Consider the following 24,656-nt stretch of genomic DNA (forward strand, 5'->3'; position numbering starts at 1 on the left):
GCGACTGGGTGTTTCATCCAGAGAGCATATGATGTCTTTTACATAACGATACCAATTTATTATCTGGTGTTGTATGGGTCTCACTATTGTTTCAGGATTTTATTATCAATGTGATTGAGAAAAATGGGAAATGAGCTTCACAAATTGAGAAAGTTAATAACGCTTTAGTCCTCTTCTGGCCCTTATATGAGCAGTAAGTCGATCTGGTGCTGATTCATGAACCGTTTGGATGTCCTCCTGCGGTATATCGTGCCAAATTCTGTCCAATTGGCATGTAAAATCTTCAAAATCCCAAGATGCCTATAATAATCAATACATTATTAATTGGGGCGATATTTGCAACATTGCTAAGGTAAAATTTGGCAAGCACGAAAACAAGCAGTAGAAACTTTCGTTGAGTGCGGACCAATATCATCTTCCTTAAAGGTAAGTCGAGGACGGATTGCCATGAAGGTCAACAAAACGCGGCATGGAATATGGTCGACGAACCTCTTTGCTGTAAGAGTATCAGACGAACTCTCCTGGTTGTCAGGCCGTATGGCGGGCGACAATCATATTGGTATCTCACTGCTCTCTGGGGTCGCTCCAGGCACGTCTTCGTTATGGAATCTCATTGACTGGAAAAGAATTGCCTTCAGTAATGAGTACCGCTTGGAATTGAGTCCTGATGACTAGCGAAGACATGTCTGGAAACGCCCCCTGACGGCGGTGGTGTACCAACCTGACCGTCGCCCACCATGAGGCCTGACGACCTGGAGTGATGGTCTGGGGCACCATTGCTTTTCGTAGTAGGACTCCTTTGCTTCCACGGCACACTTACAATACAGCGGGACGTCCAGTTTTGTTGACTTTCGTGGCAAGCCTTCCTAGTGCCAGCGCGCACAGGGCGAGAATTTCTACTACATGTGTTCGTGCTTTCCAAACCCTACCTTGGCCAGCAAGGTCGTCGGATCTCGCCCCAGCTGAGAACGTTTGGACTATTATGGGTAAGGCCGTCCAACCAGCTCGCGACTTTGACGGTCTAACTCGACAGTTGGGCAGAATGTGACACGAAGTGCCGCAGGAGGACATCCACCAACTTCGTCAGTCAGTGCCAAGCCGAATAAATGCTTGTATAAGGGTCAGATGTGGACCATCGCTTTATCTGACTCGCTCAATTTCCGAAGCTCTTTCCCTAGAATAAGTCATCAAATTTTTCTGAAACCGTAATAGTTTGTTTATCTGTGTGTCACAGCTATCGGTTTCCGTCCCATTCGGATAATTCCTTCGTGATGCGTCGTTGTTTTTTGTCTTGGATAGTGTACTAATGTACCATATTAACATGCATTATATGCAGTGATTACCGCATTTAATAAATTATGCAAATTAATAATGAACATCGATGACTTTAACATATTTAGTAGGGAACAGAACTCTCTTTTTGACAATTTGAGTTTGTATTGAATAACTGAGTTAACGCCGTATGTATTTTGCCATAGGGGTTTACCTCAGTGAGATACGAACTATCTTCAGTGACCTGAAATACACTATGTGATCAAAAGAATCCGGACACCCCGAAAAACATACGTTTTTCATATTAGGTGCATTGTGCTGCCACCTACTGCCAGGTACTCTATATCAGCGACCTCAGTAGTCAATAGACATCGTGAGAGAGCAGAACGGGGCCCTCCGCTTAACTCACGGACTTCGAACGTGGTCAGGTGACTAGGTGCCACTGTAAGCTAGATTTCCACACTCCTGAACATCCCTAGGTCCACTGTTTCCGATGTTATAGTGAAGTGGTAACGTGAAGGGACATGTACAGCACAAAAGCGTACAGGCTGACCTCGTCTGTTGACTGACAGAGACCGCCGACAGTTGACGAGGGTGGTAATGTGTAATAGGCAGACATCTATCCAGACTATCATGCAGGAATTCCAAACTGCGTCAGGATCCACTGCAACTACTATGACAGTTCGGCGGGAGGTGAGAGAACTTGGATTTCATAGTCGAGCGGTTGCTCAAAAGCCACACATCACGCCGGTAAATGCCAAACAACGCCTGGCTTGATGTAAGGAGCGTCAGCATTGGACGATTGAACAACGGAAAACGTTGTGCAGAGTGACGAATCACGGTACAAACTGTGGCCATCCGATGGCAGGGTATGGAGAATGCCCGGTGAACATCATCTGCCAGAATATGTAGTGCCAACAGTAAAATTAGGAGGCGGTGGTGTTGTGGTGTGGTGGTGTTTTTCACGGGGGGTGCTTGCGTGGCTCTATCACAGCACTTGCCTACGTTGATGTATTAAGCACCTACTTGCTTCTCACTGTTGAAGAGCAATTTGGGGAGGGCGACTACATCTTTCAACACGGTCGAGCACCTGTTCATAATGCACAACCTGTGACGGAGTGGTTACACGACAATAACTTGCCTGTAATGGACTGGCCAGCACAGAGTCCTCTCCTGAATCCTATAGAACACCTTTGGGATGTTTTGAAACGTCGACTTCGTGCCAGACCTAGTCGACCGACATCGATACCTCTCCTCGGGCTGCCATTCCCCAATAAACCTTCCAGCACCTGATTGAAAGTATGCCTGCGAGAGTGGAAGCTGTCATCAAGGCTAAGGGTGGGCCAACACCATATTGAATTCCAGCATTATCGATGAAGGGCGTCACAGACTTGTAAGGCATTTTCAGTCAGGTATCCGGATATTTTTGATTACGTAGTGTACATTCTGCGAGAAACATCTAACGCGCAGGTGGAGGGCCCGTAATAGTTTTGTTCGGGCGACAAATAAATGCGTCACCAAACATACACATTTTCCCCAGCTATAATGCTTAACCATAATAGTTACATCAATGAGAGTCATAAATTGGTGCATTGCAATGCGGTTCTCTACTTCATTGTTAGCTACTGTATGTTAAGAGCAAACCAGGCAATGGCGGTACCTTGTTGGAAACACGAAGCATTATTAATAACTTGCTCTATGATATAATATGCACCTCCGCTACAGAGGTTGGTAATTATGAGGGTAGTGAGAAAATGTATATAGTTGGAACACTACGTTTTATTTACAGTTACATTACTTTTCTCCACAGTGTTTGCAACAGGTCTTAAACGTTTAACATTCAGCTTGTGATTTTAATTTTGTAGCATCATAATTCTTCTGTCTGTTGAAAAGACGTTGAATATGTTTTCTTCAGCAAGTACAATATTATTTCACTACCCTGAACCATTAATAAGTCTTGGATCAAATGGCTCTGAGCACTATGGGACTTAACTTCTGAGGTCATCAGTCCCCTAGAACTTAGAACTACTTAAACCTAACTAACCTAAGGACATCACACACACCCATGCCAGAGGTAGGATTCGAACCTGCGACCGTAGCGGTCTCGCGGCTCCAGACTGTAGCGCCTAGAATATGTCTCTTGCGAAAAGCAATCTTTCGCCGCTGTTAATGAACATGTTGAAATCATGTTCTTATAACGTGAAAACATCCTCAGAAATACCTAATTGTAGCAAATCTAAAGTAGTAACGAATATTTGTTTGGAGAGCAGCTTTTGATCATGGTTTTAATTTCATACAGGATGGCAGCTAACTCTAAATATAGATAAATGTGAATTAATGCAGATGAATAGGAAAAAGAATCCCGTAATGTTTGAATACTCCATTAGCAATGTAGGGCTTGGCACAGTCACGTCGATTAAATATTTGGACGCAACATTGCAGAGCGATATGAAGTGGGACAAGCATGTAGTGGCAGTGGTGGGGAAGGCGGATAGTCGTCTTCGGTTCATTGGTAGAATTTTGGGAAGATGTGGTTCATCTGTAAAGGAGACAGCTTATAAAACACTAATACGACCTATTCTTGAGTACTGATCGAGCGTTTGGGATCCCTGTCGGGTCGGACTGAGGGAGGACATAGAAGCAATTCAGAGGCGGGCTGCTAGATTTGTTACTGGTAGGTTTGATCATCACGCGAGTGTTACGGAAATGCTTCAGGAACTCGGGTGGGAGTCTCTGGAGGAAAGGAGGCGTTCTTTTCGTGAAACGCTACTGAGGAAATTTAAAGAACCAGCATTTGAGGCTGACTGCAGTACAATTTTACTGCCGCCAACTTATATTTCGCGGAAAGACCACAAAGATAAGGTAAGAGAGATTAGGGCTCGTACACAGGCATATAGACAGTCATTTTTCCCTCGTTCTGTTTGGGAGTGGAACAGGGAGAGAAGATGCTAGTTGTGGTACGAGGTACCCTCCACCACGCACCGTATGGTGGACTGCGGAGTATGGATGTAGATGTAAAGGTAGATACCTTCCCCAAAAATGTCTTCCAAAACTCTCAAACAAAACAGAAACAAGCTACTTAAACGAACGTATTGAGTAAAAATAATATATGTTATAGAAAATAGTAAGATGTTAAATGCTCTTTTACGCGTCATTGATCAAATAAGCGAGCGTAAAGGGTAGGCACTACGCTATTTCTTGTGAAATTTCTAGTACAAGTCGGATGATAAGGTAGAATGATTAAACAAACTTGAGTCGTAGTTGGAACTGACCATTATGTGTTACAGATACGCTACATTTATCAATAAGAATATTTGAGTTATAGCCGCGCGGTTAGAAGCTCCATGTCACTAATCATGCGGCTCCTCACGCCGAAGGTTCGAGTCTTCCCTCGGGCATGCGTGTGAATGTTGTCTTTAGCATTAAGTTAGTTTAAGTTGTGTGTAAGTCTAGGGACCGATGACCTCAGCAGTTTGGTCCTTTAGGAATTCACACACAGACACACACACACACATTTGATTTATGTAACGCTGAAAAAATGGTTCAAATGGCTCTGAGCACTATGGGACTTAACATCTGTGGTCATCAGTCCCCTAGAACTTAGAACTACTTAAACCTAACTAACCTAAGGACATCACACACATCCATGCCCGAGGCAGGATTCGAACCTGCGACCGTAGCAGTCGCGCGGTTCCGGACTGAGCGCCTTAACCGTGAGACCACCGCGGCCGGCTGTAACGCTGAATGCTTGGTTCTTCTGGCCATTGCGCAAGGCTGTGTCAGCCTTTCTATTATTCCAGGATGATGATTGATGTAAAGCTCTAACCATTTTTGTTTTGTTTTTAATTACTCGATACGACGCAGTGCTTAAAGTTGAGGAAACTAAAAAGTTTTTCTGTCCGTTTTGTGACAGCTATATCTCTCGCCTTATCTGAGACTAGAAAAATGTATTCAGAGCTGTAAAAATCAACGTGTTACTATTATAAGGAATTCTGTTAAGTTTATTGCCTATTCCAACCATGAATTTCGTAGCAATCTTTTGAGAAACAGCCACGTTACGCATTTGGTTTGTTATGTATGATAGCAAATGCTTTCGTGTAGTAGTAAAGAATTATGATAAGAACTCTAGTATTTATTTTTCAGCCCCCCCCCCTCCCCCAATTGTTTTCTCACGATAATAGTTCATTTGAGAACCACTGACCATTAAATTTTCACCATACAGCAAGTTAATTCTGAGTAAGAAATATGCGCCATCTCCAGCTACAGTTCGCAACGACAACGGCACCTAGCATTCCGAAACGCATTTGCTATGAACGAGAATCCATTTGCAGAGCTCTGTGTATTAGCATATTATCTAGTTGCAGAACTACGAAGGTAAGCCAGATAATATCTATGACTGTACGCAAGAGTTGCTTCCTGGTAACTTTATTCCCACAACAGATTACCTGCAAATTGTGTCCAGCTTTGTTTACTGAACAGACTAAAGCTTCTTGAAGCATCCGTTCTTACGTGAGTGAATAGTAACTGTTTCATCATCGTTCAGTCATTTTAAATTGTTAAATTACTGCATCCTTGAGTCGAACAATTTGTGGAAGTTACTGTTTAAGAGAACATGATAAACGGTTACTAAGCAGTTGTTAATGCTGTCCCAAGCGAAAGTGAATGAATAGTTGTGTGGCAGGTCAGAGCTCTTACATTGTAGCTTTTTGTATTTATGACAGCGGATTACGTCATACGTGCACAGGTGTCAATATATTTCGGTGGCTAGAAGGGGAAGTGTTAGACTACGAGTCAGAAGTTTCAAAAATGGTTCAAATGGCTCTGAGCACTATGGGACTCAACTGATGAGGTCATTAGTCCCCTAGGACTTAGAACTAATTAAACCTAACTAACCTAAGGACATCACAAACATCCATGCCCGAGGCAGGATTCGAACCTGCGACCGTAGCGGTCTTGCGGTTCCAGGCTGCAGCGCCTTTAACCGCACGGCCACTTCGGCCGGCTCAGAAGTTTCAGACGTGCTTCTGAATAACACGTTTCGCCAGTGACAAAAGTTGCCAGTTGACATGGGAACGACAGAACTGAAGGCGAACTGAGAGATGTTGTGTCATGCGAAGTACTCGAATAGGACTTATGGATCGTTATGTTCTTCCTCGTAACCTGTTCATAAGTCTGATCGGATACAGAGTCTCCAGCGGATCTTTTGAGATCGGGAGTCTTTGGCATCTACAGCAACACGATCGAAAATCCATCCTTTTTGGATCAATTTGCACTGCATAAAGATGTCGCATTGCATGTGCTTGGTTGAATACAATGATTGGTTGAATACAACGTCTACAAATGAGAACTGCTTTATGTATACCTCACTAGAATGCACTGGGACACCGGTACTGACTTCCTTCTGATGGGTCACCTCACACTGTAATGCATAAACAGCCAGAATACGACGAATGACTTTAATTGTTGGGTACGTTGAAAGTGAAGATATCAATTCATGCAATAAGACCACAGCTACCGCCTGTATCAAAGATTAGATTACATTAGAGTAGTTTACATACATAGGTTTAACATACCGGGCGGTTACACTTGTGTTCCAATAATTCTTTTGAACAGTGTAATTGCCTGAGCTGTGGGGGATGAGTCGCTTGGCACTTTGTGCTGGGCGAGAGACCCACGGTAAATGCAAGCTAGGTAAGTGGCCAATGTCGTAGAGTATTCTTTGCAAAAGCGAAGTGGGATTCGATTTGGACCTGGTGACTTGTTTTCTTTCAAATATTTCAATTGTTCCTCTACGCCAAAGTTGCTTATTACTCTACTATGTGATCAAAAGTATCCGGACACCGCCAAAGACACACTTTTTCATATTAGGTGCATTGTGCTGCCACCTACTGCCAGGTAGTCCATATCAGCGACCTCAGTAATCATTAGACATCGTGAGAGAGAAGAATGGGCCTCTCCGCGGAACTCACGGACTTCGAATGTGGTCGGGTCATTGGGTGTCACTTGTGTCATACGTCTATACGCGAGATTTCCGAACTCCTGAACATCCTTAGGTCCACTGTTTCCGATGTGATAGTGAAACGGAAACGTGAAGGGACATGTACAGCACAAAAGCGTACAGGCCGAAAACGTCTGTTGACTGACAGAGACCGCTGACAGTTGAAGAAGGTCGTAAAGTGTAATAGGCAGACATCTGTCCAGACCACCACACAGGACTTCCAAACTGCATCAGGATCCACCGCAAGTACTATGACAGGAGGTGAGAAAACTTGGACTTCATGGTCGAGCGGCCGCTCATAAGCCACACATCATGCCGGTATATGCCAAACGACGCCTCGCTTGATGTAAGAAGCGTAAACATTGGACAGCTGAAGAGTGGAAAAACGTTGTGAGGAGTGACGAATCACAGTGCACCGTGCGGCGATCCGACGGCACGATGTGCATATGGCGAATGGCCGGTGAACGTCATCTGCCAGCGTGTTTAGTGCCAACAGTAAAATTCAGAGGCGATGGTTTTACGGTGTGGTCGTGTTTTTCATGGAGGGGCTTGTACCCATTGTTCTTTTGCGTAGCACTATCACATACAGCACAGGTCTACATTGATGTTTTAAGCACCTTCTTGCTTCCCACTGTTGAATATGACGATTGCATCTTTCAACACGATCGAGCGCCTGTTCATAACGAACTGACTGTGGCGGAGTGGTTACATGACTATAACATCCCTGTAATGGACTGGCCTTCAGATTCCTGACCTGAATCCTGCAGAACACCTTTGGGACGTTTTGGAACGCCAACTTCGAGCCAGGCCTCACCGACCGAAATATCTACCTCTCCTCAGTGCAGCACTCCGTGAATAATGGGCTGCCATTCCCCAAGAAACCTTTCTGCACCTGATTGAACGTATGCCTGCGAGAGCGGAAGCTGTCATCAAGGCTAAGTGTGAGCCAACGCCATACTGAATTGCAGCATTATTGATGGAGGGCGCCACGAACTTGAAATACATTTTCAGCCAGGTGTCCGGATACGTTTGATCACATAGTGTATGTCGTCCTTACTCAAGTCTGTCTGATGGTTAAATGATGGTAAGTTTGTACGTTTCTCCTGTGTGAACGGTTTCTTGAATGCAACATGTAGGGAGGGACTGAAATGTTAACAGTGGAGAAACTGGAAAAGAAAAAAGTATCTCGTGCTATATACAGACACATCATAACGTTTCATGCTATTCGAACTGAAAAAGAAGGTGATGGTGGTTAGTACCAACGGATACAAGGCACATGGAAAAACAGTATCCAGGATGTCAGATGAGAAGACAGCTAAAGTGAAAGATAATGCTCAAGGTAACAGCATATTAACGGACGAGACTGGTTTTGGTGTGTATGTACAGAAATAGCACTTAAGATGGCATTGTGCGTGAAATTCGTTGAAATTCGACATTTTCTGTTTTCTACTCCATAATGTACTTTGGACTTTCCTGAACGTTTTGGTATATAACACAGTAAAATCAGACAATTGTGAGATCTTCAAATAATATTTTGAATATTGGCATGTGACTGTCAAATTTCGCGGCTACGCATATACTGCCGCAGTTGAGCAGTCGTATCTTGGGAACTACACAGTCTAGAAGGCTGTGAATGGCTTTGTTTTGAGACTACTGCCCACGTCTCAGAAGTTGGCATTGCGAATAAACAAATCAGTCCTTTGTTTCTGATACTAGTTTTCGTTGTAAGTAGTGTGATTATCGGCTATTTTTGTAGTAAGCTAACTGCTACTGCTTCTTATGCGTAAATAAAATGACTAAGCGTAAAAGTAACTTCAAGAAACGCAAATTTGAGGGTAACAGATATGTGAGACCTGCAAAAAAGTTCTGAATTTCTTGAAGACACGTGTTCTAGCAGTGAAAGAAACTACGATAATGTTTCTGAAGTGATGCACCAGGAGGCGTGGTCACTTCTGAATTTTCTGGCACCCTGCATGAATTTACATATAAACATTCTCTTCCTTTGGCAATAATGGAGACGATCAAACCTATTTACAGAGATTTGGCAAATCCTGAGCTACTGAAGAAGTGTTTACATGGGAAGACCCAGAATGTGAATGGGTCCTTCAATAATGTTGTCTGGTGCCATATGCCTCATGACTCTAAAGTGAAATAACTTTTAATAGTAGGAACTATGAAATACTTAAGGTTCTGGAGAAATTAGGAGTAAGATTTGGACAGAACACAGCTAAAGGACTGCGGGAACTGGGTGGGCTTCGTGTACGTGAAGCAGAGTTAGCTGCCCAGCAAATGACAAAAGAAGTAAGAAAGAAAAGGAGGAGGCAAGCACTGGGTTGTGGTGACAATGAAGAAACCACAGACTATGGGTCAGGGCAATTCTAGTGCACAAAAGACGCAGAAATGTATGTATAAGAGTTTGTAATAAAAAAAAAAGTTTTAAACCTCAATATCTCTGAACTACTTTTATTGCAATAAATGACCCGGTTTTGTAAAAAAGTACTGATGGTAGAGACATGAAATTTTCACAGAACGCCAAGTGTGAGATTCAACACATATAGAACTAGAATAATTAAAATATCCTGGGTTGTTTTGTTGTTATGTTTGTTTATTTATTCACAAAATTCTGTTAAAAATTGTGTGTTTGGAAAAAGATAGATAACATGCCCCACAATACAATTTTAGTAATAAGTATCCAGAAAGGGGCATTCAATAATTAGGGAAAATTGTAAGTTGGTGTCTTATAAAGTTTCCAAGGCAATGGGTCACAAAATTCGATAATTTAACATTGGCGGCGTAGGACATACAATGTCCCCTTAATACAGAACAGATGAAAATAGGACCTCACAAAATTTAATGTAACATTCATGATCCACTATAAGCAGGAGGCGGGACGTAGATACAGGAACCATCGGTATAACAGTTGTAAATTGTTGTAGCTGCGTTGGGAAAGTACCAGAGCTCCAAGCGCTAATAGAAAGCACTGATGCTCAAATCGTTATAGGCACTGAAAGCTGGCTAAAGCCGGAGATAAGCTCAGCGGAAATTTTTGCGAAAAACCTAACGATGTTCCACAAGGATAGGCTAAACACGGTTGGCGGTTCCGTGTTCATTGGTGTTAGAAGTAGATTATCTTGTCACGAAATTGAAGTAGATTGTTGCTGTGAGTTATTTTGGGCTAACGTCATTGTTGGCAACCGGAATAAAATAATAATTGGATCCTTTTACCGACCTCCCAATTCAGATGGTAAAGTAGTTGAAATGTTCAAAGAAAACTTGAGTTTGATTTCAAACACGTACGCGACTCATAAGATTATAGTTAGTGGTGACTTTAATTTACCATCGATATATTGGCGGAAATACATGTTTAATTCCGGAGGTACGTATAGTTCAAGAGCCCACGCGAATAGTAAACGGTTGTGAAAACACACTTGACCTCTAAGCAACAAATAATCCTGAGTTAACAACGAGCATCAAAACGGATACAAGGATTAGTGAACACAGGTTTGTCGCAGCGAGACTATTGTAACCCCCAAATGCTCCAAAACTAAACGAAAAATACACCTATTCAAAACAGCGGATAAAAATTCATTTCAGGCCTTCCTCAGAGACAATCTCCACTCCTTCCAAATTAATAATATAAGTGTAGACCAGATGTCGCTTGAATTCAAAGAAATAGTATCGGTAGCAATTGAATTATTTATATCAAATAAATTAACAAATGACGGAGCTGATCTTCCTTAGTACACAAAACGGGTCAGAACACTATTGCAGAAATAGCGAAACAAACATGCCAAATTTAAACAGATGTAAAATCCCCAAGACTGGTCATCTTTAACAGAAGCTCGAAATTTTGAGCGGACTTCAATGCCAGATGCTTATAACGGTCTCCACAACGAAAATTTGTCTCGAAACCTGGCAGAAACCCAAAGAGATTCTGGTCGTATATGAAGTATGTTAGCGGCAAGAAACAATCAATGCCTTCTCTGCGCGATAACAATGGAGATACTATAAAAGACAGTGCTGCCAAAGCAGAGTTACTAAACACAGCCTTCCGAAATGCCTTCACAAAAGAAGACGAAATAAATATTTCAGAATTCGAATCAAGAACAGCTGCCAACATGAGTAACGTAGAAGTAAATATCCTCGGAGTACTGAAGCAACTCAAACCAATAAAAGGAAGTCTACTAGTCCAGACTGTATACCAATTAGATTCCTTTCAGAGTACGCTGATGCATTAGCTCCATACTTAACAATCATATACAACCGTTCGCTCGAAGAAAGATCCATACCCAAAGACTGGAAAGTTGCACAGGTCGCACCAATATTCAAGAAAGGCAGTAGAAGTAATCCACTTAATTACAGGCTCATATCATTAACGTCGATATGCAGCAGGATTCTGGAACATATATTATGTTCGAACATTATGAATTACCTCGAAGAAAACAGTCTGTTGACACACTGTCAACATGGGTTTAGAAAACATCGTTCTTGTGAAACCCAACTAACTCTTTATTCGCATGAAGTGTTGAGTGCTATTGACAAGCGATTTCAGATCGATTCCGTATTCCTGGATTTCCGGAAGGCTTTTGATACTGTACCACAAAGCAGATTGATTGTAGTGAAATTGCGTGCTTATGGAATATCGTCTCAGTTATGTGACTGGATTTAGTGACTTCATGTCAGATAGGTCAAATTTCGTAGTAATTGACGGAAAGTCATCGAGTAAAACAGAAGTGATTTCTGGCGTTCCACAGTGTAGTGGCATAGGCTCTTTGCTGTTCCTTATCTGTATAAGCGATTTGAGAGACAATCCAAGCAGCCGTCTTGTGTTGCTTGCAGATGACGTTGTCGTTAATCGAATAACAGAGTCATCAGAAGATCAAAACAAATTGCAAAACGGTTTAGATAAGATATCTGAATGGAGCGAAAATTGGCAGTTGACCCTAAATAACGAAAAGTGCTAAAAGGAATTCGTTAAACTTCGGTACACGACAAATCAGTCAAATATTACGGTCATAAATTCAATTAAATACCTAGGAATTACAATTATGAAAAACTTAAATTGGAAGGAACACATAGAAAATGTTGTGGGGAAGGCTAACCCAAGACTGAGTATTATTGGCAGGACGCTTAGAAAACGTAACAGATCTGCTAAGAAGACTGCCTACAAAACGCTTGTCCGTCCTCTTTTAGAATATTGCTGCGCGGTGTGGAGTCCTAACCAGATAGGACTCACGGAGTACATTGAAAAAGTTCAAAGAAGGCCAGCACGTTTTGTATTATCGCGAAATATGGGAGAGAGTGTCACTGAAATGATACAGGATTTTGACTGGACATCATTAAAAGAAAGGCGTGTTTCTTCTCACTAAGTTCCAGTCACTAACTTTCACCTCCGAATGCGAAAATATTTTGTTGACACCAACGTACATAGGGAAAAACGATCACCACGATAAAATAAGGGAAATCAGAGCTCATACGGAAAGGTACAGGTGTTCGTTCTTTCCGCGCGCTTTACGAGATTGGAATAATAGAGAATTGTGATGGTGGTTCGATGAACCCTCTTTCAGGTACTTAAATGTAATTTGCAGAGTATCCATGCGGATGTAGATGTAGATGTAGACGATTAAAAATTTCATGACGCTTGTTATAAACACATACATTACAAATTGATACATCATAGCAGGCAAGGGTATATAACAAATATTGATTAAAAAACAAACGTCACAAATGTTTCTTCAAATACTTTTACCGTCCTTCACTTTCGAAACAAATCAGAAATACGGTGCGCACTCGGCTGAATAAACAGGCGCGTATCTGGCGCGAGATCAACAAATGCTCCGCAGTTTCAGCCTCGTGTGTATCCCTTCCCACATCTTTTCTGTAGTGCTGAACGTATATTTGTGATTATTAAAATTAATTACTCGCCCATAAAACTGTTCAATACACAGTTTCTAAGATTCAAGAACTAGAAAACTGGTACGGAGCTGTTCAAATGGTTCAAATGGCTCTGAGCACTATGGGACTCAACTGCTGTGGTCATAAGTCCCCTAGAACTTAGAACTACTTAAACCTAACTAACCTAAGGACAGCACACAACACCCAGCCATCACGAGGCAGAGAAAATCCCTGACCCCGCCGGGAATCGAACCCGGGAACCCGGGCGTGGGAAGCGAGAACGCTACCGCACGACCACGAGATGCGGGCAGGTACGGAGCTGTTCCCTTTGAAATTGCTAACTGGTAATCATGGAATATGGAACACGATGTACACCATCAGTCTTCATGGCAAACGTAATACTTCCAATTCAAAAAAAGATAGATGCTGACAGGTGTGAATATTACAGAAGCGTCACTTTAATGAGTCATGGAAGCCAAAATCTGACACAAATTACTTGCAGCGGAATGCAAAAAGCTCATGGGGGTCTATCTTGGGGAACGTTAGTTTGGATTCCGGAGAAATTTAGGAATATTGTCGAACTAAACGAGTGATTCTGTAGGAATTAGTTAAACAAAATGGGGCATTAAGAATAATAAAATAGTGACAATGGCCGAAGTAAGTGTAAAATAGAGCTTGGTAATGGGAAGAAAAGCGCTTCCGAAGAAGAGTTTCCTGTTTTGGGTTTCGCTGGCTACCCTGCATTGCTTCGAGCGAATACCGGTGTAGGGCCTTAGACGAGACTTCCGCTAATCTCTACTTCAGCATCTGAGCCAGAGCTCCGTATGCAGTGGTCACGACCTCGACAAGTCGACGTTTCCCCTCAGGTGTGGTGCACCTAGGGCCTGTTTCTACTCCTGTTATTGCGTCTATCCATCCTTAGGTGGTCATCCGAAGCCTCATTTATCTCCCTCTCGGCAGGTAACTTTTGTGACACTGGTTGCGCATAGCATACCTGATTATCTCCGAAATCGTCAACCCTCTGTAGAATACAGTGATGTCTGACTTATTCCTTATGTTGTACATCTGTGAGACTGCAGCCTTCCTTCCAAGAAACTGCATTTCGGCTTCTTGAAGTAACTACAGATGTCCTTCTTCATAGAGGATGGATGCCTTTGTAAAATTTTATGGATGTGTCGTTCCTAGCCATATGTTTCATCGCTCTCCTAATTGGCGCTGGAACGTAACGAACATTTTCAGTTTTGTCATTTCGATATGGTACCACTGGAAGGCAAAGTTAGACACTCAAATTTGGTGGCAGAATAAATTTGGTGCAAGAGGGGAATTCCAATCCCAATCATTAGCTGACAGATGTAAAGCTGTGAGTCGTAGCTGGATAGCACAGTCGATAAGTGCACTTCCTGTAAAACTCCAGCCTCCAGTTTCGAGTCCCGCTCCAACACACAGTTTTAATCTGCAGGAAGTTCCAAAGTAACACATATACGCTGCAAAGTGAACGATTCATTCATATACCTGTATTGTACTCTCCGTGGACAGTTCTAAGGAACAAACGTAACTTTTTCCGACAAAAGCTGTCACTTAAATAACCTTTCTTACCCTAAGTTTAAATGTCAACTGAAAAATAAAGGGCATTATAAGGGCAGATATTTCTATTGCAGGCTGAGTTCATTGCACTTAAGAACATCACATCTTCATTCACTTCATTTACAGACCAGTAATCACAGCTAAGTATGTTTTTAGGTTAGTTAGAATCTACAAGTACGTGTGACACAAGCAGGCCGTAAATGTTTGTTTTCCTCTGCGCAGCAGGTCAGGTGCTGCAGTGTCATCACTTGCAGGCAAAACGGTTGGCTACACTGACAGGTGTCGTTCGCTTCGCAGCACTGTTACGACCATGCAGAAAACGTTACCTAGTAAATCATGTGATATGTTTGTCGGAAGACTGTTGGAAGCACTGAAAGAAACAACTAACAGACTGCAGTAGGTGCATATTAAGGTACCGAGTATCACAGTATATTTACCTATACCCCTAAGCCTTGTATGCTGAAATGGATATGAGTGGTCAGGAATTTGTAAGAACATGTAATACCTTTATATCTGATTATGATCACATAGTGCTCCCAAATAATGAACTGTAAACAGTTTGATCTTTAGTATGGAGGTAGTGCCTGTCAAAACCTTTGCAACCGTCCGAGTTTTGGAGTTTTATTCTTTCGTTTCTGAAACGAAAAGAAAGTGATCGGTGTATGACACTATATAAGCTGTATACAGAGATTACTATCTTATTTAAAATACTACTAATGCAATATCGAAGTATGATTTGTTACCAGCGGAAAAATGCTCATATCGCAGCACAAAAAAGGCGAATATGCTTCTCTTTAGCAAGAGACTCTGAAAAGTGGAGTACCAGCTATCTCATTCTACCTTCCTCAGCACCTATAAATATTTTCGCAAAAATATTGGCATTCGAACATATTCGCGCTTTTCTTGAACATGCAACTAACCTCTCACTCCCAGAAGCAGCCCTAATTGTAACTGACTCACACCCGCTAGTCTGTCACTGTAAGTATCTCACGCCCATCCACTCCCAACTGCCCATTCTCACCAACTCATTCGGCCCAACTCATTGTCATTATCTCTTTGTGCCTCCCCAGCCACAGTCGCCTTCGTTCTGTCCTGCTACTATTCTCTTCTCTCACTGGTACTGTCTTCCTCTTGTTGTCTCTTACTGCTACTATCTGAGCTATTTCAACCCATAGCTAATACATCTTCTGACTGTCACAATCTCTCTCTTCCTCATTGTCTTTGTCATAGACTCTCTGAAATTAAATAATTCCACATCTACATTTTCTGTACTAGTTATTAACGTATTCACACATGTGACTTGTTTACTGACATTGTTGATATAACTTATAGTTTAGTCAATGTGTTTGGTTTGCTCTATTTAGTATGCCTTAGAGAAATTCAAAACATATAAAAAATTTTTCTGTAACATAGCAAACTGCACACGGACACTACTGCTAATCCTTACAGCTTAAAGTGCAATTACCGACGAGAACAGTTTATTCAGTGTACCAAAGTAGAGATTTTCAGACGTACATGTTACTGTCAAACTGTAACAAACTGGCCCATACGTAATGATGTTCCAGCAACATTGCAAAAAATTCCAGGTGTTCTATATATCGCCATGTTACAGCGAAATAGTGACAAATTGCCCCTTTTTATAGTAAAATTGTAAAAATTTCCCATAAATTGACATATCCTAGACAAACTATAAAAACAATTGCTCCATATGCCACCCTATTACTGCAAAAGTGCAAAAAAAAGTTTTGTTATGCAAAAGCGTCGGATTATGTAACGCCAGTGTGTAGAAAACCAGAAGAACGCAGCTAACAAGCAGGTAAAAACAATTAAAATGATATTTTGTCAGAAAATTGTGTCAAATGTACTCCCTCTTATCCCCTAAAATGGTACTTGGTGAGATAGAATATTACTGTAAAACTTCTAAATATGTCACATAATGTTAGTTATACATACCACCAGTAACACCGCATCAGATAAAAATGCCAATATGTTTACGTTCTTAGATATCGAATTTACATTGCCGCAGTTACTCCAGGAGTTCACTGTCCTGTTTTAGGCGTCAAGTGTAGGTTTCACTTTAATTGCACTATTCTGGTAGCTGTTAAGTTATTTTAGCTACACATAAAGTTTACAGAAGAGTTTAGACATGGTAATCACATTTACACTAGCATTGTTTATGGTTACATATTTTTCACAATTAGTAACTCTTTTGTACTGGCAGTAACACATTCTCATTTAGATCTAGGAGAAACAGTTATGTGCCTGCTTACCAAGTTATTTTAGACACACATGCTTTGTGCTGTTAGAAAAAGTAATTAAAATGATTTAGAAATGGAAATAACATTATTGTACTTAATTTAAGAGTCCGTAGTCATGTTTTAGGAATCACAAATTAACTGCACTGTCCCAGCAGATGAAAAAAACCTTATAGAACAATAATTCAGACTACTCATTTGTTTGTGTATTTGCCTGCTTAACGTAGTACTTTAACCAGTAGATGTTTTTTACAGATATAGGCTTTGTCATATTCTCTTTCGTATGTAGCCTCATTTAGGCGCAAAATGAAATGTGAAATATTACTGCACTGTCTGCGTCGTGAGGCTTGTACTGTTATACAACAATTTAGACATAGAAATAACATTGGGGCATTTAATTTTAGAGTTCACAGTCACATTTTAGTCGCCAGTTTTAATGGAAAATTATTTTTTGAAGTGGAAATATTCAATTGTGCCTTACACCAAGTGTGTTACAGCAACCGAACTATGGTCATCCACAGTAGGTGCTTAACCTATAAGTTTACGCCATAAACTTCGTTTTGTGTCTGTGTGTGTGTGCATGTGTGCGCGAGCGTGTGCATGTGCGTGTGTGTTTGAGTGCATGCTTCGGTGACAACAAGGTTTATCTATTTTAGACATGCATGTACTATTTATTAAGTCCTTCATCTAATATTTTGATCAGTAGTTCAGGTCGTTCAGGTAAATTTCGACAAGGTTCAAAATACAAATCATTTACATATTTATGAAGATGGTACAAAATTCAGATCATTCAGATACCGTACTTTCGATCACGATGAAAAATTCACCATCATTCATCTCTGTTACAACCTGGCACCATAATGGTGGCCAGCATACTCGTAAATGAGCTATTTCCGCCTGCTGGTTTTTTAAACTTTTTATGATTTTTTAAAACATTTCTAGTATCATTAAATAAATTCATTAAGTAAATTTCTAGTATCATGCCAAAGAAAGCAGGTGTTGACAGATGTGAAAATTACCGAACTATCAGTTTAATAAGTCACGGCTCCAAAATACTAACACGAATTCCTTACAGACGAATGGAAAAACTGGTAGAAGCCTTGGGGAAGATCAGTTTGGATTCCATAGAAATATTGTAACACGTGAGGCAATACTGACCCTAGGACGTATCTTAGAAAATAGATTAAGGAAAGACAAACCTATGTTTCTAGCATTTGTAGACTTAGAGAAAGTTTTTGACAATGTTGACTGGAATACTCTCTTTTAAATTCTGAGGGTGTCAGGGGTAAAATACAGGGAGCGAAAGGCTGTTTGCAATTTGTATAGAAACCAGATGGCAGTTATAAGAGTCGAGGGACATGAAATGGAAGCAGTGGTTGGGAAGGGAGTGAGACAGCGTTGTAGCCTCTCCTCGATGTTATTAAATCTGTATGTTGAGCAAGCAGTAAAGGAAACAAAAGGAAAATTCGGAGTAGGTATTAAAATCCATGGAAAAGAAATAAAAACTTTCAGGTTCGCCGACGACATTGTAATTCTGTTAGAGACAGCAAAGGACCTGGAAGAGCAGTTGAACGGAATGGACAGTGTCTTGACAGGAGGATATAAGATGAACATCAACAAAAGCAAAACGAGGATAGTGGAATGTAGTTTAATTAAATCGGGTGATGTTGCCGGAATTAGATTAGGAAATGAGACACTTAAAGTAGTAAAGGGTTTTGCTATTCGGGGAGCAAAATAACTGATGATGGTCGAAGTAGAGAGGATATAAAATGTAGACTGGCAATGGCAAGGAAAGCGTTTCTGAAGAAGAGAAATTTGTCAACATCGAGTATGGATTTAAGTGTCAGGAAGTCGTTTCTGAAAGTATTTATATGGATTGTAGCCATGTATGGAAGTGAAAGGTGGACGATAAATAGTTTAGACAAGAAGAGAATAGAAGCTTTCGAAATGTGGTGCTACTGAGGAATGCTGAAGATTAGATGGGTAGATCACATAACTAATGAGGAGGTATTGAATAGAATTGTAGAGAAGAGAAATTTGTGCCACAACTTGACTAGAAGAAGGGATCGGCTGGTAGGGCATATTCTGAGGCATCTAGGGATCACCAGTTTAGTATTGGAGGACAGAGTGGAGGGTAAAAATCGTAGAGGGATACCAAGAGACGAATACACTAAACAGATTCAGAAGGATGTAGGTTGCAGTAAGTGCTGGGAGATGAAGAAGCTTGCACAGGATAGAGTAGCATGGAGAGCTGCATCAAACCAGTCTCAGGACTGAAGACCACAACAACAACTGGGTTAGGTCCACCATCTAACATTTTCGAATATCCTGTGAGCGCCGTCTCGCAGTTTTTGAATTTCCTGTGAGCTTCATCTCGTATTTTTGAATATGCCATCTTGAATTCCGTGACTGCCACACCGCAACTGCGTTGCTCAATTGTGGCAGACACTTGAACTGTGCACGAGAACATAAATAGCTGTGTTAACTAACATTACGTCATTGACAACATCTGCTTCACACAGTCTTTAAATTCATTACATTGACAAAGCTGAGAAAGCGCAGTTAATGTCATATTCGTAGATAGTTCAGTGGCTACTGTGCCTGCAGTCTATCTTGCAAAATATACTCATTACCTGTTTTCTAAGCGCACTGCCAAATAAATAATTCCTGGTTCTCAATAATTGCTTTGGAAATCTAATATTCGTCAGCCGCTTCCTCACAATGTATATATCTTCCCATTTCCTACAACAGTATTTCATCTTTCAGATGTTCTCTGCTTTCACTAGTTATTGCGAATACGGTCATATCACAATGCCTTTGTTAACATATTTGCACATTTATATTTAATTGATTTCACTGATTTGTAGCACTCCACATTTGTGTGACTGAAATGTTTTTGAGAGGGTGGATTGTGTGGCACTACCCACTGATTCTCTGCTTTTGTCTCTAGGTTATTTCGCATTCATACTTTTTGCATTTCCAGAGATTGTCTTCTGTACTTAGATATCCGTATTCTATATTGTGTGTCTCATTTAAATACGTTCTTGGATGTCTCTTTGTGCACTTGTTTTCAACCACACATGGTGAAGTCATAATCAATCTTTTAAATGTACCACGAGCCATGTTTTCCACTGTTTCATTGTGTAACTCTGGATCCACTTTTGGATTCGTAAACTCAGCTCGAATTACTTGATCAGTCGGATTTGAACGGTTGTTTTCGTGTGACCAAATTCAATTACAAGAATGATGTAATCTATGCTTCTGCCATGGGATTGTGTACATTCAACATGTAAAGGTTCCAAAAATATTATACTTTTTGCATCTCATTTGTCTCTGTCGGAAAAACTCTAGTCGCTATGTCATGGCGGTTTACCGGTGCTTCTTCACAAATCATATCTTCTTCGATTTCCGGCCATGACGAATTGTAAGTGAACGTTATGAATAAATCAGGCGACCATTTCTTTTACAAAGGTCATAGCATCCGGTGTGTTCGTGCATATGTCGTGAACCTCCGAATCCTGCCTCTGGCATGGATGTGAGTGATGTCCTTAGGTTAGTTAGGTTTAAGTAGTTCTAAGTTCAAGGCGACTGATGACCTCACAAGCCATTCGAAACTTTTGAACCATCGTGAACCTCCGTCACAACTTGATGGTAAAATCGATGGTCTTCCAATATCGGCAACATTTCTGTCATTCATGACTACAGCAATGTATTCATCTGTAAGCAATTTCTTTTGGTTCTTTGTTCGAATATCATTCATTATGCCTCTACTCTCGTGTCAACGAAAACCTGTTGAAACAAATGACGGGTACTGGTAATATGATTGTCTCTAATCATTATGTGATACACGCAAAATTCCTTCGAAATTCCTTTCCTGTTTGTTTCTGCACCCGTATTTGTATTCACTTGTTTCAGACTGAAATGGTAAGTGCGTTCTCCTCTTATAAAAATTAAGGGATACTGAAGTGCTCTGTAAGAACGATGTGCTTCCACAATACGTTATAGTACTTCTCTTCTTCGTTGAATAATTGTATCACGACATATGCACTCATTGTTTTCAATTTCAACGGCAGTTTCATTGACCTGAAAAGAAAATGAATCGACGTTTGTATTCTCCAGCTTGTCTTGTGTAACCTCGAACAAAACTTTATACTCATCGGTCACCATTTGATACAGTGTTTTCAACAGGTGATCAAACTGTCTGCAGTTGTATAAAATCCTCTGCAATTCAATGATTTCCCGTCATAAAACAGCTCCATTTTCGCGACGTTGTTCAACTTCCATTTGTTCATTGGCAACGAGATGCACTTGCAAAAACTTATACGATTCATTTGGCAATGGAAAGAATGATCCCTCTCTATTACAGACTTGTTCTTTAATCGAAAACACAGGATTGAATTAACGTTCTTCATTGCTCGTGGAAGTAGTACCAAATGATGTCACTCCGAAGCAAGTATTATACGCTCTTATAATTTGTAGAAAATGTTTTGATTCCACGTTTTCTTGAGTCATTTAATGAAAAATGTTTCTTGAAAGCACTTCCACTGCTGCTAAAGTAAACTTTCCACTGACACGACACATTTACGGTGTTTCTCTACTGAATCTGGCATCACAGAACTTATACACTACTCCAGATTTGTCAATGACAGCGTGTTTGTTGTATTTAGTGCACACATAACGGAATTTTTCATCTGACAAACTGCAATGCCTACTTCTCCGACTTTGCACTTCTCGTTCACTGACGTCTTGTTCACGCGCTTGCAGTGGTTGCGTTTCACAAACTTCTCGCATTATAACACTTATTCACTTCGTAATCTTGTTTCTTTAGTGGTTTATCTATAAGTGCTTGTTGAGTGTCTAACTTGAAACTCTACTGTCGTCGTTAATTTATTAAGCATCCTTTCTTTCGCTGTGAAGCCATACCTGCTTCTGCCGCCTCATTTCTTTCATTTCTTCCCTGTTCTTACTGTTTCCTTCTTTTCAGTTCCGCATTGGCAAGATTTCTTGCTGTTCTTCATTTTGAGATCCTGTTGAACGTTAATATTACTCAATACAGTAAAATTCCTCGTAACGCAGTTTTGACTACCTTAAACTAATCACAGTCACTTAAACTAATGATTCTAATACAGCAGACGAAAATGAAAGTATAGACGCTTGGCAATGTCACGTCCTCACCTGAATATATTTTCTCAAATTTTCATCAAATATTTACAAATGCGACCCTGGGCACTTTCCAGTGAAAACTTGCGTTCAAATTACGTTCATGTGTATATTATCCACTGTAGATCTTGTATGATCCTACACTGTCGTCAGTTGCGGATAATAAAAGGAACGCCGGCCAGCTACAACGTTATCTTGAAATGCTTGTTATTTAGTAACTCACTTTCAAGCTTTACGCATATGCCTGGAAAAGGACATTCGTACAATGTATTACAGAGATTAACGTTATGGTATTGATTAAAAAATTTTCATTTTAGAGGCACTGCTAGGTCTACTAAAAGAAAACAAACGACTATTTTCAGATTAATCAGAATAATTAGTAAAATGTTATATAAATTTTTGTGAATCAAAATATTGTAATTTGCAGTGAATAACTGGCCAATAGCAAATGAGTCATCGATATGTAGATGAAGTAAACGAGTGTCCGGAAAGAATGTCGTTCGTTTAACGGGAACTACGAGGATTAACATAGAACTTTGATCACAAAGAAACAAAGCTTGATAATACTCCGATTTGTGAACGTTAGATTTGGCTAGGATTCATTGTTAGTTAGTGGAGAAATAAACATGATCGTGATCGGTTGCTGTTATCGTAGACTGAAGCGCCAAACAAACTGGTATAGTCGTGCATAGTCACATACAGAGATATGTTAATAGGCAGAATACGGCAGTGGGGTAAATGTGAAGTGCGGCTCAGCGCTGTGGCATTTGGCTCTTGAACCACTTTCTTGGCTGCCCCTGTCCTAGAATCATCGTCAGATAATTTTTTCTGTCTTTACCCAACTACCCTTCTGATAATAAAAACACACATCTTAATCATCTTAGTGTGTGTTTTAGTTCTTTCATAACTTGCTAGTGTTTTACATCACATAAGAATTCCATCGTCTTGCATATCGATCTTGCATATCGATATGGAAATATTATCTTCCTGTGTGCATCAAACTGTAGAAATAATAGTCACTGATAGAGTTTAGTCATTATTCCTCTACTTTGTGTTGATCTATCTGACTTTCTGTGTTTTCCAAATTAAGTCAGTGAATCATTAATTAACAATTCATGCCTTTTCTTTTCAAACAGTTCTTGTTCTTTTTGATAGGAGACTGCTAATGCTGAACTGATCACACTTTTGTAAAGCTGGCGTTAATAATTTAGCTACCATGTCACTGACGTATTTGACTCACAATGAAAACTAAAGAACTATTTTAGTGTTCTGATCCGCATTTTTTTTTCTGAGGTCGAAACTTTTTTATAGCTCTGCTGGGCTATCACAACTGTGCGGATTCCAGTGATGTGTACATTCTGCTTGGATTCACATTTTTATTATCTCCATGTCAATTTTATCGGTTCAACAAATATCTGAATTTATTAATATGGCGAACATTCCAGAAGCAAACAATGCTGGATATGCGACCATGTTAATCGTCAAACAGTCGTTCGACGACGATCTCATAATAAGGCAGTGAATTTACCAGAGCTTACGAATACATTCCATGGTGATACATAATTACAGTAACGCAATTTTAATCCGTAGCGCAAATAATTTTCACAGAATTTCCGGAGGGAAAAAAGTTGGTTCTGTAAGACAAATTACAACTCCTACCGTTTAATTATATATTTGATCGTCTGATTCGACAGATTAAACGTCCAAAGTCTCATCAAAATTTGTCAATACCTGCTGGAGCAGATTTAGTTACAGGCAGTTCAGAGTCCGTTGAGACAGGTTTCGTATATTTTCATAGCTGCATAGTACCGCGTAATGGTGTAACTGAACATGAAATAAAGAAAATGAAGTTTCGATTAGTCCCACAATAAAGCGACTTGAACTAGTATGTAATAATGACAACTGCGTGATATTAATAAATTTTTTACACCCACTAGATTTGGTAGATAAGGAATATTCCCCGCGAAAGGCCGTAGCAACTCGGCCGAAAAGTGAGTTTATTTTAGCATTTTAGCACGAGAGTGTGCTGAAAGGTATTGCCTCCGAATCTATTATGTTAAAACTATTGAAACTATTTAAATAAAACGAACATTATTAACATTCTGCATCTCTATTCTTCACGTCTACTTATGTATTTCTGAAGATTGTTACCCTGGCCCACGAAAACATTTCTCCCAACGAGGGACCAGTTTGTTATTTGAATTTGTTGGCGGAGCCACAGTCTCACTTCTGCTTGAACCGCTTCATCACTATTCAAGTGCAGCCCTCGAAGGTGGGCTTTAAGTTTCGGAAACAGATGAAAACCAGATCAGGGCAAATCGGGACTGTGTGGAGGATGACAGATGACAGTGAGCCCAGGGCATCGGATTGTTGCAAATGTTGCAGAGATTGTGGGTGGTTTGGCGTTGTCATGCTGATGGTCAGCTCCATGTGTCTTCGATTTCGAAACTCGAATCAGGCACTCTGTTTCTCAAGCACCGACATAATTACGT

Source organism: Schistocerca americana, chromosome 1, assembly GCF_021461395.2.
Source record: "Schistocerca americana isolate TAMUIC-IGC-003095 chromosome 1, iqSchAmer2.1, whole genome shotgun sequence".
NCBI lineage: Eukaryota > Metazoa > Arthropoda > Insecta > Orthoptera > Acrididae > Schistocerca > Schistocerca americana.